This window comes from Arachis hypogaea, chromosome 10 (genome assembly GCF_003086295.3).
Source record: "Arachis hypogaea cultivar Tifrunner chromosome 10, arahy.Tifrunner.gnm2.J5K5, whole genome shotgun sequence".
NCBI classification, from domain to species: Eukaryota; Viridiplantae; Streptophyta; class Magnoliopsida; order Fabales; family Fabaceae; genus Arachis; species Arachis hypogaea.
In genome coordinates, this window is record NC_092045.1 from 5,341,713 (window position 1) to 5,359,018 (window position 17,306).

The window sequence follows — 17,306 nt, forward strand, 5'->3', positions numbered from 1 at the left end:
TAGGATTTAATTTTCAAAAAAGGTTATATAGATATTCAATTAAATTAATAGTGACTTTAAAAATTAATTATTATTTATTAATATGATAATATATAATTAAATGTTTGTGTAAAAAATTATTATATAATTTATGTATAAAAATTAAATTCTTATTATTTCGAAAATATTTTTTTGTTTATTGGGTTATGGGTAAGAGTTATTGTAATTTTGTTTTTTTTTTTTTTTTTTTTGTCAAGACCCAAACCGCCAAACCACGTCGACGTCGCCTGCGTCACTATCGTCGGCCGCAACCTCGCCCGCGCCAGTGTCGTGGTACTTGCCTTCTATGCCGCCGTCGCCTGCGCCTCTGTTTCCGTCCGCAGCGCCGTCGTAGCCTGCATCACCCTTGTTGCTTGATGCCCGCGCCATTGTTCATTTTTAATTTACAATCGGGTGGTAGTCTGGTACCATTGGACCCAAGGGGGCGAGGAACCAAAGCCCAATATTGGATTTGGATTTGCTTTCTTAGAATAAAAATTGACTTGGCCCGTTTTAATATCTAGAAAGCATGCATGGCCAAAAAAAAAAGAAAGCTTGAAATACAAAGTGTTAAACGACCAAAAAAAAGAAAGAAATACAAAGTGTTTGTGCTCCACGACCAACAAAAAAAAAAGGGGGTTACTGCTACATATTACGTGGCTCTAAAGCAACATTCTCAAATTAGGGGTATGATTAAGGAGAAATCTAGTTTTTGTTTTCAGCACTGTTCATGTGCATGACAATGATATCGTTAAATAAAAAAAGTGTCTTGAACAGACCAAGCAGCAATTAACTGAGTAAAGAATTGAAGTTTGTAAAAGATTGCAAAAGTGAGGCTTCAAAATTTGGCTGCAGAGTTCTCTATTATTGCAAAAGGAAATTACACGTGCGTTAGATCATCAGTTGTCTTGTCGGATAATATACACAAGACTCATATTTTTTAAAAGATATATTTTTAATTATAAAAAATGTAAAAAAAAAAGATACATAAAAAAGAATATATAGCAATCAAAGATTTAATACCTATGTTTTCGTTTTAAAAATATATTTCATTCTTACTAGTTAATAATTATCTAAACTAATTTTATATTTATTGTAATAATTTTACATATTTAGTGAACAAAAAAGTAAATTAATGGATACATTAGTACTGCATATACTATGAATATATACAATCTACTATAAAGATACTGTTAATTAGCTTGTGATTCAAATCATTTAGCGTCACCGATGAAACACACTTAACAGAACAAGGAAAAAAGGAAAGGAAAAACATAGAGAATAGTAACGTGTAATGTTCTATAAAGAAAAGTTCCATGGCCAGTTAAGCCGAACATACAGTCATACATCATGGCAGGAAATGAAAAAAAAAAGGAAAAAATGATAAGCATATGCAAGTCTTTTTGGAAAAAAACATAACGTCGGCAACACCAGCGAGTATTCTTATTGGTTTATTGTTCAGCTTTTTATCATAGAGAAATGAGTTCCATGATTTCATTGATTTGTACCACTGTTATATGAAAATATTTCAAGTGTTTAAAGTTACAGTGATTAATATTCACGTATGGATTCAATGATCTTTTTAAAATCGAGTGCTATTACTATCACTCATCTGTCATAAATAATACTATTTTTTTTTAATTTATGTCATATTTAAGCCATACATAATTTATGAATTTCGAAAAACAAATGCTTGTGCAAATAAATTGACATAATAAGGACATGAGCTTTAATTGAAATGTTTTTTTTTATTATTCTCGTATATTATTTTAAAATTTTCATACAAATTTTATTGGAATTGCTTTCTCTAAGATCATTTTTGTCTAATTTTCTTTTTTTTTTGGACTTTATATCCCAATAATGTCTATAAAAAAAACAATGATTTTAGCTATTTATTTCAATTATATATATACTTGTTAAATATATTATAATTTATGTTTTTCTTTTTACACGTTATTTAAATTTGTAGAATTAAAAAGTTTATAATTTGATTTTTGTTAAATAAAAAATCTACAAAAAATCTAGTATAAAGAAAATAAAAAATAAAAAAATTATATAAAAAATTCATTTTAAATTTAAAATTTTGAAAAAAAATAATTTGTTAAGAGAAATTAAAAGGCAAAATTACTGAAACAGTTGAAATATTTTTCTATTATATATATGTAATGGCTTTGCTTGTGTAACTTTTTTAAGAAGGAAATAATGGACATATATATGCAGTAGTGGCTCCACATGAATCACCAAGTGTGCAAAGTGCAAACTAAACGAAAGCGAATGCATGCAAACTCCATTTCCTTTTCAATTTTGCATCATTTCATTTGGTTACGTTGCCAATGTGGCGGACTAGTTCAGTTGAAAGTGATCGACACTTTTCCATGTACATTCCAAAATAGCAACTTATTTATATATATCTAAGTGTCGTACAAGCAGGAAAATTATCTAGGTTGCGTTTATTTATAGAGATATGGACACAGAGATTTTATATTTAGCAGAAGAGACATAGATAGTATATATTAGTGTATTTTATGTTTATCTTGACAGGAAGGACACATAGACTCTAACAAGGGATACAATTTAGTTTTTATTTTTTTATTATTTTTGTTAATTTTTATAATTATATTTTTTATTATTATATTTTTCATCTCAAATTTTTTGAATGAAAAAAATAAAAATAAATTAAATTTTTATAATTTATTCTAGTTTATCACCAAATAGAATACAAAAACACAAAATTTTGTGTCTGTCTATAAATATTTTATCCTGTCTAATGTCTTATCATATCCTGCTCTCAGAAACAAACAAACGTAATCCTAAGTATTAATTGGTAAGGTGTTTAATAACATGAAATATATATATATATATATATTTTGTTATGATATAGTGTCATCAATATTTATTATTATGACAATTATTCTATTAATTATAATTTGTAAGAATTATATTTTATATAATTAAAATAATAAAGAGTAATACGAGAACAAAAGGAGAATATAGTTCGACCCAAGTAACGTAACAATAATTTTTGTCTAACGATAATATCAATATCGAATGAATCGAGACAGCTACTGAATATATATCCGAGTCGCATGTCAATTCAATCAAAAAGGGATTTTGTCCATATACCAATACAATGGAGCATATATATCTAGTGTGGCAGATATTTTTCATAAGTTAATGTCACTGTTTTCCTTACAAAAAGAGAAAGAAAATGTATATTATATTGTATAGGAATTAATTCCTATAGGAATTAATTTCTCTAATAATTAATATTAGATAAAGTTTTTAGTGTTAAGATTATTTGTTTAGTTCTTTATACGATTTATGGTTTAAAATGTAGAGTGTACAATTTTGCATTTTAGTATTTATATATAGTTTAATTTAGGGTGGTTAGTATCGACAAAAACTGAAATTGTGATAGTGTTGAAAAAAACAAAAGAAGAAAAAGTGAAAAGAGAGATTGTGAATAATAATAATAATAATAGAATATTATTTCTCTTGTAAGGTTGTAATCAAAATGCTAAGTTTGGGTTGAACTATAATTATATGGTATTTTTTTAAAAGAAGATATTAGTCCTAAACTCTCACACATAATTATTATTGAAATATATATGACTTTTAAGTCCTCTAATTTTTTCACCCAATACAAAAATTTCTTAAAATTAATGTACAATTTTTTTAAAGACACATGTATCATGACGAAACAAAAGAGAAATTCTATATAAATAGCGCCTAATATATATATGAAGGAGAGAGGACAGAGAAGAAAGAAACGAACGGAGGGGGGAAAAAGACAAAAAGATCAAGAGAAAGAGGGGGGCAAACAAGAAAAATGTAGGAAAAAGAAAGAGTTGCACCAATAAAAGAAGAAGAGGAAAATGAGGAATAAAATAAAAAAGAAAGAGAAAGAAAAAAAAGTAATAGGAGACAAAAAAAATGGTGAAAAATGAGAACTTGTTAAATGTTTAATTTAAAAAATAATTATATTAAGTATATATTAAAATTAATTATTAATATAAATTATATATTAAAATAAAAAAATATATTAAAATATTAAATTATTTAATATTTATATAAAAATATATTATAATTAATTTTTTTTACTAAACCTTAAGTCCTTAGTTATAGAAATGAATAAACTTTTTCATATGTATGTTGTAAATGTGGCGGGAGAGAGTATTTGAGGGTGAAACACGGTAAAGAAGATGGTCATGCCATCAAAAGAGATAAGAGAGAGAGCGTGGGAGGGTTTGCATCAAGTGTAAATGAGGGACCAAGTAAGGACGATCTTAGTTTTAGGGTGACTTCCAAGATTTCTTTCCGTGACAAGGTTATTGGTTCTACGGTAGCCACAGGGATAAACCAGAATGAAGCTCTAGATGAGGATTTCATGTCAGTGGTCACTGGAAAACAAGGAAATCATATGCCTCCAAGAGTTTGTTTTTCCGAAGAGGCTAGAAACTTCATTTCTGAACCATACAAGGAAGCAATTGTGATTAAGGTTCTTGGAAAAAATCTTAGTTACACGGTCATGTTTCACAAAGGGGTATGGAGGATCACGGTGGATATGAAATCTTGGATGTGGATTTTGAGTACTTCCTCGTTAAATTTGATCGCATAAACGATCGAGAGAAGATTTTACTAGGAGGCCATGGATGATCTCCGGTCACTATATTGCGGTCAAGTCATGGACACCGGATTTTAAACCTTGTGAAGACACTTTCGGGGAGATTATGGAATCCAAATATCTGGTTTGAGCATAAGGTACTATCAGGATAAAGCCATGATGAGAATTGCTTCTGTTGTGGGGAGACCAGTCAAAGTGGATCTGGCTACTAAATTGGCGGAGCGGAAAAAATTTGCTCAGACTTGTGTGCAAATTAATCTTAGTTTGCCGGTGGTCCGGAGTGTGATTATCAATGAGTTTGAATATAAGGTGGAGTATGAATCCTTACACCTTATTTGTGACAAGTGCAATTGTTTCGGGCATCCAGCAACTGCAGAATGACCCCGATAGAGTCGGAAAGGAAACATCAGTGACCGAGACGACGGTATGGGTGGTGCAGCCACAGGAATCCTAAAAGAAAAAAATTTTTGAATTTGGATGCAATCCCAAAGATTCAGTGATAGTTGCAAAAATTGGGGAGGAATTAGGTGATACGTTGCATGGGAAGGAAGTGGGGTCCCAGCATTTGAAAAATGAGGCTGGCTAGACCAAAGTCAGCGGTAAAAGGAGAGGAAAATTGAGCCAATCAAACAAAGCCCAACAAACCTCTAAAGAAAAAGTGTTGGTGCGCTCAAATCAGAAATTGGACCAGAATCATGACTTTGGGCTACGTATGAGAGGAGCCAAATCAGGGGTGAAGATCAGGTCGGTTAGCAGATCTAAAGCACGCATGGCGTCTTCCAAACAGCAAGGGGTGAAGGACAAAGCTGTCTCCGTTGCGATGCCGGCTTTCACTGCCATTATAAAAAACGGACACAAGAGGTTGCACCCTTCTTCTTTGCAGAATTCGCCGACGACTCCGGACTGCCTTGGCGACACCAGCAAGCAGCAAATCGGCGAATTGGAAGGGTTGTCAGTGGAGGGACACAGACAAATCGGGCAATAACTGGATAAAGACAAGCAAGTCTCAGGGGGATATAATGGTGGATCTTCATCATCTCGTTAGGGACTTCAGCTGAGGTTGGTCCTTTTTACAGTACAAATTTTTTATGGATTATTTAGATTTAAACTTTCTATTTTAGAATATTAGAGGGGTCTCTAATAAATTGGCTCGGGTTCATAGTAAGGAGTTAGCGAATAAATTTCACCCTACTTTTTTCATTCTGTTTGAAACCCATATTGCTTTCGAGAGGATAAAATCTTTTTGGAATCATCTAGGTTACCAGGGTGTTGGTATTGTTGAGACTAATGGTCATAGTGGGGTATTTGGGTTCTATCTAATTCAAATATTTTTGTGAGAGTATTGGATGTAGTTGATCAATGTATCAGTTTTGAAATCACTATGGGCAATACATCTAGTTACTGCAGTGCCGTGTATGCTAATCTGCATATACATCGGCGTAAAGAACTCTGGGGTGACTTGACAAGGATTGCTAATATGATTCACGAACCTTGGATTGTGTTAGGGGACTTTAATGATGTTCTGTTGTAGAATGAAGTTAGAAGGGGCAGTTTAGACTTGCCAGAGCAGAACAATTTGCGAAAACATTTGAGGATTGTGGGCTGTTTGATATGGAAGCTATTAGGAGAAGATTCACTTGGTACAGGAAGGTGAAAGGTGGGTGCAGGTGGCTAAGAAGCTTGATAGAGCAGTCATCAACCAGGACTGGCGATTAATGTTTCTAGAGGCTTATACTGAGGTGCTGGTGTGCCTTCACTCTGATCATTGCCCGTTGTTCACTAGGTGCAAGATGGTAGAGAGGGCTACCAAGGGCCATCGTCTGTTCAGATTCCAGGCTGCATGGATGACTCATCCTCTTTTTAGGAATGTTGTTGATATAGCTTGGAATAAAAGAGCTCCGGATGTAGTCAAATGTTTGTTGGAGGTTTAAAAAGATGCAACTAGCTTCAATAAAAAGGTTTTTGGCAATATTTTTGTTAAGAAATGGGAGTTGGATAGGCTTTTAAATGACGTTCAGATTACTTTGGAGAGTCGGGAGGATCAACAGCTTAGGATCAAAGAGCAAGTTTTGCATCAGGAACTAAATGCTGTCCTTCTTCAATAAGAGCTGTTGTGGTATCAAAAATCTAGAGAACAATGGGTGAGATGTGGAGACAGAAATACAAACTTTTTTCATCTGCAGACAGTTATCAGGAGAAAGAGGAACAAAATTTATGTGTTATTTTTGGATGATGGGTCTTGGGCCACGGAGACTATGACTCTAGAAATGGCGGCAAATTCTTTCTTTCAAAAACTCTTTTCTACAAGGAAGGATATTGACCTGGATGCTATGGGACCTTTTTCCTTGCCCGTCTCTTAGTACTGAGACTTGTCAAAAGTTAGTGGAACCGATAACGTCTGAAAAGGTTAAAAGAGCTGTGATGACCATGAGTTCGTTTAAAGCCCCAGGGCCAAATGGATTTCAAGCAATTTTCTACAAAGAGTTCTGGGACTCTCTTAGCAACGATGTGTGTGGACTGGTCAAGCGAGCCTTTGAGGGTGACCCAATGAATGCGGCTATTTTCGATACTCTCATTGTTCTAATTCCTAAAGTGGAAGTTCCTTCTTTCTTACAGGAGTTTCGGCCTATTAGCTTATGTAATGTAATTTATAAAATTGTCACAAATGTTCTAGTTAATAGGTTCAGACCTTTCCTGTCAGAGATCATTGGTCCTTTGCAAAGAGGGTTCATTCCAGGAAGAGGAACCACAAAGAATATTATCATTGCTCAAGAGATTATGCACTTCATGAGGAACACCAAGTCTCGAAAAGGGACCATGGCGTTCAAGATTGATTTGGAAAAAGCTTATGACAGGGTAGACTGGCGTTTTTTGGAAGCTACTTTGGTCTGGTTTGGATTTTCAAAGGCTACCATTAATCTTATATTGAATTGTGTGCCTTCCTCTTCATTGGCAGTTTTGTGGAATGGGAACAGGCTCCAAAATTTCAATCCAAAGAGAGGGTTGAGGCAAGGAGATCCTATGTCTCCTTATCTATTTGTACTCTGTATGAAAATGCTTGCCTGCTTTATCTCTCATAGAGTTTTCCAAGGTTTGTGGAACCCAGTAGCGGTTTCTAGGAACGGACCACGACTCTCTCATTTGATGTTTGCAGATGATCTTTTGCTTTTCTGTAAGGCATCGAAAGCTCAAGTAATAGAGGTCATGCATTGCCTGGACTTGTTTTCTAGAGTGTCAGATTTGAAGGTAAATCTTCATAAGTTAAAGGCCCAGTGTTCTAAGAGGGTGTCGAAGAGGAGAAAAAAGGTTCTTTCAGGGGTCTCTAACATCCGGTTCTGCAATGATTTGGGTAAATACATGGGAATTAACATTGGTCATGCCAGAGCTTCCAGGAAGACAGCTCGGGAGGTTATTGAAAAAATTTCGAGGAATCTCTCCAGTTGAAAAGGATGCCTGCTGAATAAGGCAGGGATGCTTTGTTTTGTTAAATTGGTTATGGCCTCTATCTCAGTTTATGAAATGTAAATTTCTCTTCTCCCGAAGTATGCATGTAATAAAATTGATTCCTTAATGAGACAGTTATTGTGGAAAGGCCAAGCGACTGGCAAAGGGCTACCTCTGGTCAGGTGGGAGGTCGCCATAACTCTTAAAAGGGCAGGAGGATTGGGTATTAGGGATACTTCCTATGCTAACATAGCGCTTCTGGAAAAGTTGGTATGGGATTGTCTAAATAATAGTGAGAAGTTGTGAGTCTAGGTTCTGAAGCATAAATATCTAAGGAATCAATCTGGTATGAACGAAAACAGTAGAAATTCTTCATCGGCTACCTGGAAGAACATTGTTAATGTCTATGAGCATCTCAAGGAAGGGCTTCATTGGAATATTGGAGATGTCCACAAATTAGTTTGGCATGATGAGTGGATTCCTTTTGGTAAGCTTTGCAACCTTGTTCCTTATGTACATATTTCTGAATCAGATTTCATGGTGGTTGACTTGTGGAAAGGGATGTCTTGGGAGGTTGATAGTCTTACCACGCCTATTCCATATGAGATTAAGCAGTTTATTTGTGGTCTGAGATATCCTAGTTCGACTGAGTTGGAGCCACGGTGGGAGTGGTGGCCTACAGTAACAAAAAAGTATAGTGCAATGGAGGGTTACAGATGGTTATTAAAGAAAACATTAAATTGGAATGTCAATAGTAATTGGAACTGGTTGTGGAATACAAACATTTCGGAGAAATTCAAATTTACTATGTGGCTTGGCTTACATGATACTCTACCAACTGAGACCTTTCGATTCAAGCGGCATTTAGCTTCTTCAGATATGTGTAAGAGATGTAACAAGGCGCAGGAGACTATGGAGCATTACCTTAGATACTGTGAATGATCAAAGGCAATTTGGCATATGTTGGATCATAGTATCCTAGACTCAATGGCTGGTACTGCTCTTGAAGAGTGGTTTCGAAAGGCCTTGGCTAACAATGAGGCGTCCTTTGGTGCAGGCCTTTGGTGGGTATGGAGACATAGGTGCAATGACATATTCAATACTGACAATCCTTGGACAAACCACAAGGTTGTTGCCTTGGTCAGATCTACCTCCAAGGACTTACAGGTTTACAGGAATCGAAACAATGCCTTTAGGTCTCTCTGAAATTGCCTGTGTTGGGAACCACCGGTGGCAATAATTTTAAAGTTAATTGTGATGCAAGCTTGTATATCGATTCAAATTTAGCAGGATTTGGGTGTATTATTAGAGATTCTAAGGGGGATTGGATCTCGAGCTGCTCTGGAAGCATTCCCCTTGATCTATCATCAGATGTGAATTATTTGCTGTTTGGAAGGGGTTGGTTTTAGCTTGGAATTGCGGTTTGAGGGATATTATATGTGAAACGAATTGCCTTGACATTCTTCCCATCATGCATGAGCTTACAAGTGGGTATTCATCTGAAGTAACTGATTTGGTTCACAAGATTCATGAGCTTTTATCTCGTCCTTGGCTTGTTCACGTTGAATGGGTGTCCTGAGAAACAAATAGAGTTGCGAATTAGATGGCTAAATATGGTGCCAAGAGTAACTCTAATAATTTTATTTGGTCTAAGCCTTATGTTGATCTCCAGCAAATCATCCGCTCGGATATAGGATAGTATTTGCTTTGTTTCTTTCCTTGTTTAGACACAAATATATACTTTTCTCTGTTTTTATCATATGTTTAAATGTTGACTAAATGTTGACACAAAAACTATTCATCTTCTAACAATATTTTTAATTATAAAAAATATTAAAAAATTATCATAGTTTATTATTTTTATAATTATTTTTAATTATTAATTTAATTTTTTAGTTTAATAATATAATAATATACATTATTTTATATTTTTAATTAAATATTAATAACAAAAATTAATAAATTCTAATAACTCTTTAGTATTTAATTATATGTTCTAAACTTCTTATGAATATATATTTATATGAAAAACCTTCGTGATAAAATAATAAAATAATATTTTAATTATTTTTTAATTTAATATTTAAATTTATCATTTAAATCTAAGAATAATTAAAATTTTTGAATAATTAAAGTATTACTTTATTTTTAGGTAATGCTAGAAAAATAAAAAAATAATTAAAATTTTTCTTATTTAATAATTATTAATTATTACAGTAATTAATGAATACTAAATAAGATAAATTCTAGTTAATTTTGGTTAAATTTCTTTTATTATAAAATATTTTTATTATTTTTTTACTAATTTCATCATTTAAAAATATTTTGATAAAGAAAATACAAAAATAATGACTATAATAATTATGTATTAAGCATCTATTCGAAGGTGATGACATGTAGGGATTTCTAATTGGTCTATAATCTATTAAAAGACTTTTTTAAATGTGTAATTTTACTCATTTTTAGATTTAATTTAAAGATTTAACCTTTCTCTTAATGAAAATAAACTTAATTTTAACATTTTCTATATATAATTAAATAGAGAAATAAAATCAATTTAAGTTAATCAAGTGATCAGTTCACTCGTTCATTTAATTAATAGTCTAAATTTTATTTTGTACGTGCAATAATCTATTAATAAAAAAACACATAAATAAAACTCATATTTGTAACAAATTAATCATTAACTTACTAGATTAGGAGATCATGAAAATATAGAGAAATAAACAAATAACCAATTTATGTCTATGATTATTGGCTCAAAGCGAACAGTTTTTGTGAGATTTAGAATATAAATACCTTTACGTTTTGTGGATATATAAAGTGCCATCTGGGATTCTATTTTTTAATACCATGGCCAAAATAAACTCCGTTTCTATGATATTTTTCAACGTTATGTTTAAGTATCTTTTTGTCATTGATCTCCATAAAAAAAGAAATAGAGTATGTTGAAATAAGAAAAATTTTGTTCCGACGGAGCCTTTTCTTTTATTAAAGATTGGCTCTTGATACATAGTTAGGCCATTCAATTTTTTTTATTTTTTATCTTTATTCTCTTTCAAAAATATAATCATACGCCTTTATTTAGATTTAAGAATTATAAATTTAAAAAATTAGACTTTTAGCAATTACTAAATCTTCAAAAATGATTGCTACTGCCTGTAACATAAACAAAAAATTTATGGTGGAATAAAATATCTTTTATTTTTTTCTCGAGTAAATTCTTTTTTTTTTTCGGAGCAATCTTAATAAGTTGTCTTTGTTTTGAAAGCTGTGTTACCATTTTGAATTCAGTACCAACGGATATTATTTTCCTATTCTCTCGCAAAAACTTTTTTTTAGACCTTTCAACCAATTGATACGACTTCGAAGAGCAGCTTTTGCTAAAACTCTAATAGTTTTTTGAAAATTCTTTGGATATAAAACTTTGGGTATTTAAAGATACGTTGTTAACGTTGTAAGTGTGAAGAGTATAGTGGATTAAATCCAAGAAAATAAAAAAAAGATGAATTTATAAAATAAGAGTTTGTTAACTCGTAAAATTTTAAATTGAATATAATATTTTATCATCTTATATTATTTTACTTAATTTTTGTACGTAGTAAAAAATTCTCTATGGCAACTTAACTTAAAAAATATTTTTAGTATCTTTACGAGAATAACCATCTATGTTTATTAAGTTATTTGAAGAAGTAACATTCAGTTGTCCTACTGGGATGTTTTCAACATGTTGGGTGACATTTTAGGCATTTCCAATTTGAAGTTTAATTAGTCGATTAGATTAGCCATTAACATTATCGATGTGTCAATATAAATAAATGACATTGATCTACGGGAAAAGTGTCACCTTCAAAGTGGGTAGTCAACACCATAGGCATGGCTTGTAGTTGTATAGCTACTATGGACTTGGCATAGTGTCCAAAATAAAAGTGGACCAGCATGTTCAGATAAAGTTATGTCCCATAAAAGCAACGATTACAAATTCCTATATATAGTAAAGGAAATTAAACCCTTCACACTTCACAGATTGAATTACATTTAATTTCACTACTCCATTAAATTGCTATGTCTCTGTGTTGTGTTTCAAAGAATATAATGAAGTTCAGAAGGAGCAAGAAAAGAGAGATGAAGAAGCAAGAAGGGAAGTTGGATGAACACATGTGTGAACCTTTTAGATCGTTCAGAAGGAGATGCAGAAAGATGGTGAAGGAGCATAGGACACGGTTCTATATCCTCCGCCGCTGCGTCACCATGCTTGTTTGCTGGACAGAGTAGTAGACTAGTACTACTAGTGCATGCCATCAATCTATATGCATCATCTCTCACTATATATAAACTAATTAATCATCAATTCCCAAGCTAAGTAGTTATATATATATATGTGATCTTTTTTATGTTGTACTCATCTCTTTCTTTATAATAGATTCGACTAACATACATACATTACTCTAATAATTAATGGGATAATATTCGATTTTTTTAAATAAAATAAAAATTATTATTTTTAAAAATAAATTAAAAATCATTAAATATCAAAATCAACTTTTTCTAGGGATAATTCCGGTGAACTTCATTCTATTATATCACCTAACTCAAAATAATCATTTTTTAAATACCTACTTAAAAAAAGTAATATAAAATCCATAAAATATGATTGGATAATAATGTGTGATACTTTTTATATTGTGAATGCATTAAATTTATGTTTTTTTTTACATTGTATTGTATTTATATTAGTTGGTAAAACTTTTATAAAAATATTATACGAACACTCAAAATCATTGATCATATATTTATGTGTATATATATGTATGTGTTGTATTTTTTATGTATATTTTATATTTTAGTGTATATTTTATCTAAATGATTACTTTTTTATATACAAAAATAATTTTTTATGTTTAGCAAATTATATTTACAAAATTTTGATCAATTTAACTAATTAATTATTAATACAATTGACCAACTTTAAAAATGTACCGAAAAAATATAAAATAATACATGTATATAGATCAATATATGGTGGTTAATTTTTGTACAATCACATGATCTTTTTTATAAAACTTTTATCATTAAAAACCAATATAAATATAAACTAATTTAAATTGATAAAGTGGTTAGCTCAATTGATCGTTCAAATAAGTGATGAAAGTTTAAATTCTGCCTTGCATATACAACAACACATTGACTAACGATAAATTCTTAAATAAAACTGAACTCCATATTTAATAGTTTTCGATATAATTCTTATTGGCACAGTGGCTGCATTTGTTTGGAACTAGAACTAAAATTTCAATTCCTTCAATATTTTTAAAAAGTGGAGATATAAGAGACTAAAATTTTTAGAGATAAATACTAAAATTTTTATAACATATTTTTTAAAAATACTTTTATTTAATTTTTTAACTTTTAAATTTATTCTTTAATATTCATATTTATCTTAAACAAAAAATAATATTAAGACACAATGCATATATTTTACGCTAAATATAATATCTTTTTGTTTTTGTCTTTTAATTTGTCCTTCCAAACATAACATTTAGGGTTTCATTAGTTTTAAATAATAGGTTGACGTTTATCTTTTCTCTCTTATTTAATTGTGAGAAAGGAATGGGATACTACTGTATATGATTTGATGTTAGATTTCGGTTAATTTTTTTTTGTTGACTTATACCATCTTTAGTAAAGAATTTATCCTAATTTTTATTTATGGTCTACTTGACATCAAAAATAACTCCACATCAATTTTTGTATTATAAACAGTAAATAAGAACTCAAAACATCTCTCTCTTCTCTACTATTAGAAGAAAATAACTTTAATCCTTATTGTGGTCTCACTTAATTAATTAATCAAAGTAATTAAAGTTAATGTAGTTACTATTTGTGTAATAATATTATTTAAATTTATAAATTAAAAAATAATTCACTATTAAAAATATTAATATTAAAAAAAATATAACAATAATACACAATATATAATTCAATATTACACTAATTTGTAAAATTATTTAATATAAAGAAAAATATAGCTAAGCTCTATAGTTGACGACAAGCATTGTGAAATTGCCATATGTATTCAATCAAGTCCTCTTTCAACTGTTTATGCTGCTACCTATTTCAAAGTTGAGTATTTCTTTGGAGAAATTGATGATATGGTGTAAAATCTTCCTCTCCCAGCTGAGGTTGTGATAAGCCATTTTCAACACCGTCATACTCTAAGCCTTGAGCAAAGTTTCTTACATAAGTGTCTCTTTCATCCTCAACAATCCTATTATGATACAAGTTCTCATTATGTTTGCAAGCTTCTTCTTTTCTCAAAAGCGCGTTAGACCACATATAATTGCAAAGGGTGCTTGCAACACTCTGAATGCTCGTTTCATATTTTTACTTTGCCATTCTTGATATTGTGCAAATAACTTACGTTTCTCTCCTTGTAACTTTGAAATTGATTTGACAAATATAGCCTATTTAAGATAAATATCATCTACTAAATAGTATCCCATAATATAATTATTATCATTAATAGTATAATTTACCTCCAGAGCATAGTCATTTAGAATATCATTGAACACTGGTGAACGATCTAACACATTGATATCGTTATTTGAATTAGAAATTCCAAAGAATGCATGCCATATCCAAAGGTCTGAAGATGCTACAACCTTAAGTACTATGATTGCAACCCCATAATAACCACTCATGTACATATCTTTCCACGCCTTTGAACAATTTTTCCATTGTTAATGCATGCAGTCAATACTATCCAACATGCCACGAAAGCAACGACCCTCCGCCATTTGTGGCAGGTGTCGTACATAATTTAAATTTATTTTTCGCAAGTATTCATCCTCAAATACTGAAATGACACCTTTAATAAATTTTTTTTAAGCATTTAATTGTAGTGCTATCGCCTATGCGCATATAATCATCAATAGCATCAGCTGCTACGCCATATGCTAACATCTATATTGCAAAAATGCATTTTTGAAGTGGTGACAAGCCTCTTCTTTCAGTTGCATCGACCCTCTGTTAGAAATACAAATAGACATTTTGTAATTCTTGTTCTTTCATTGCCGCTTAAATTTGTAACTCCTTTTCTTTGATTGTCATCATCTTTGCTTTATGTTCTCTCTCTTTTTCTCTTTCTTTTTCCCTGTCCATTAGTTTCTTTTCTCTAATATTCTTAATATCTTCCGTGAGAGATAGTTTCTTAACAACCGATAATTTCTTTTCGTTAAGATCTTCAGACATTTATGCTTTTTCCTTACTTTTTCTCTTGCTCTTCTTTGATCCTTGTGGGCGAATGGGAGAGTCCACACCGGTTTCGTCAGCCGACTGTATTTCTGAATTTAATGATGATGAGTATGCTCCAATTGCACTAATCTTAGTTCTTTTTGAGCCTCCACTCTGTGTAGGTAGTTGGTTTCTCCATTTTTCTCCAAACGAAGCATATTCCAATGCCTTTCAAAAGTGAATTTTAATTTGACCATAATTTGTGGAATAAAGTTTATAGGCGAACTCCTTTATATCATCAGTGTTCAAACCACTCCTTATGTTTCGACTAGTTTGATCGTAACAACCAGCAAATTGTGCAACTACCTTATTAATCTTATATTATCGTTTCTTACATGTAACTGCCCCCTTTTCATGTCGGCGTTGAATTGCATACAATAGCTATGAATTCGACTCCAAAATATTTCGTTGTTTTAGTCGGTACCAACTATAGGATCAGTTGAAACATTCAATCATGTACTGGTTAACATCTCATTCTCTTCCCAATGCCAGTGTTAAATACTATCTTGCCTACGATTTTTAATGTCATCATCATTAAGGTCGATAGCATCTAATCCATGAGAGTTGGCAAAATCTAAATGTTGCGAATTTGGACTAGATTGTATCGAAGTTTGAAGGAATGGGTTAGAAGAGCTATCAATACCAGATGAGTCAGGTCTCGATATGCACTGAATTGAGTTAAAAACGCCAAGAATGTTGGAGTAATATTTTCGATAAAGGAGTTAAATATGGATGAAAACAGAAATGTGGTGCTTGAGAATTTTGATTATATAGTTGGAATATACGAAAATTATTATAAGGAGTTTGAAAATTGAAATTAGGAACATTTTACGGATTTGGATTTTAAAATATATTTGGTAGTGTGAAGTTTTTATTTTGAGAGTTTGAAGTTTGAGATTATTGAATATTTGGAGTTCAAGACAAATTTTGTAAGTAATTGAAAAAAGAGTTGAGTTGATTTGAATTCATTTTCTCAAACAAAAAATAATATTAGTAGAACTTTGATTTTGTAAACTTGAAAGAAGACGAAAAAGAGTAGAAAAAAGTGTGATAATAGAAGTGTATGTAAGTAGTATATATAGAAGAATAAAATATTAATTTATCAATAATAACGGTAACATAATAATGGTTAGTTTTCAACGACTAATTTTGCAATGGATAATTTTATAATGTAATTAATTAGCATTTTTAAATTTTATAAATAAAAATAAACAATTCAACTAAAAATTATTTTAAATTATGTAAAAATTAAATATATTTTTTAAAACAAATTTAATTATAATTTAATATAACAATATATATAATATTTAATAATAATTTAATTTAATTATTCAATTAATTATAATTTAATATAATTATTTATTTTAAAGGTAATTTACCACAAAACAAATTATCATTGGACATCACAATTTTTTTTAAAGAGAAACTCCTTCTCCTTAAATTATGCGGAGGACTCAACTTCTCTCTTCTCCAACGAATAGAGGTCCATTATGTCAAAAAAAGTGAGTTAAAGATTTACCGGATAGAGTTGTTCTTAGTGCTTTATATATACGAATTCGAGAAGAAAAATGTTTAATAATACATACTAACAATTAATAATTCTGTATTGTATATATTTATAAAATTTAATTTTTATTTATTGATAATATAAATTTTTTTCACACAATCATCTAGTTTCTAAATTCACCATTTAAAAATATCTAAACGTATACATCTAATTAGATAACTGTTTAAATTATTTATATTATAAATATATTAAAATTAAACCTGTAAAATATTACTTAGACGTAAAAAGAAAGTATTGAATTATATATGATTGTGGAAATTAAAATAAATATCATATTATTAAATAATTTTTATTAGCATGTTTTTAGGTTAAAATATTTCGAGTGAATTAGATGTTCTAATATCTATTTTTTTTTTTTTT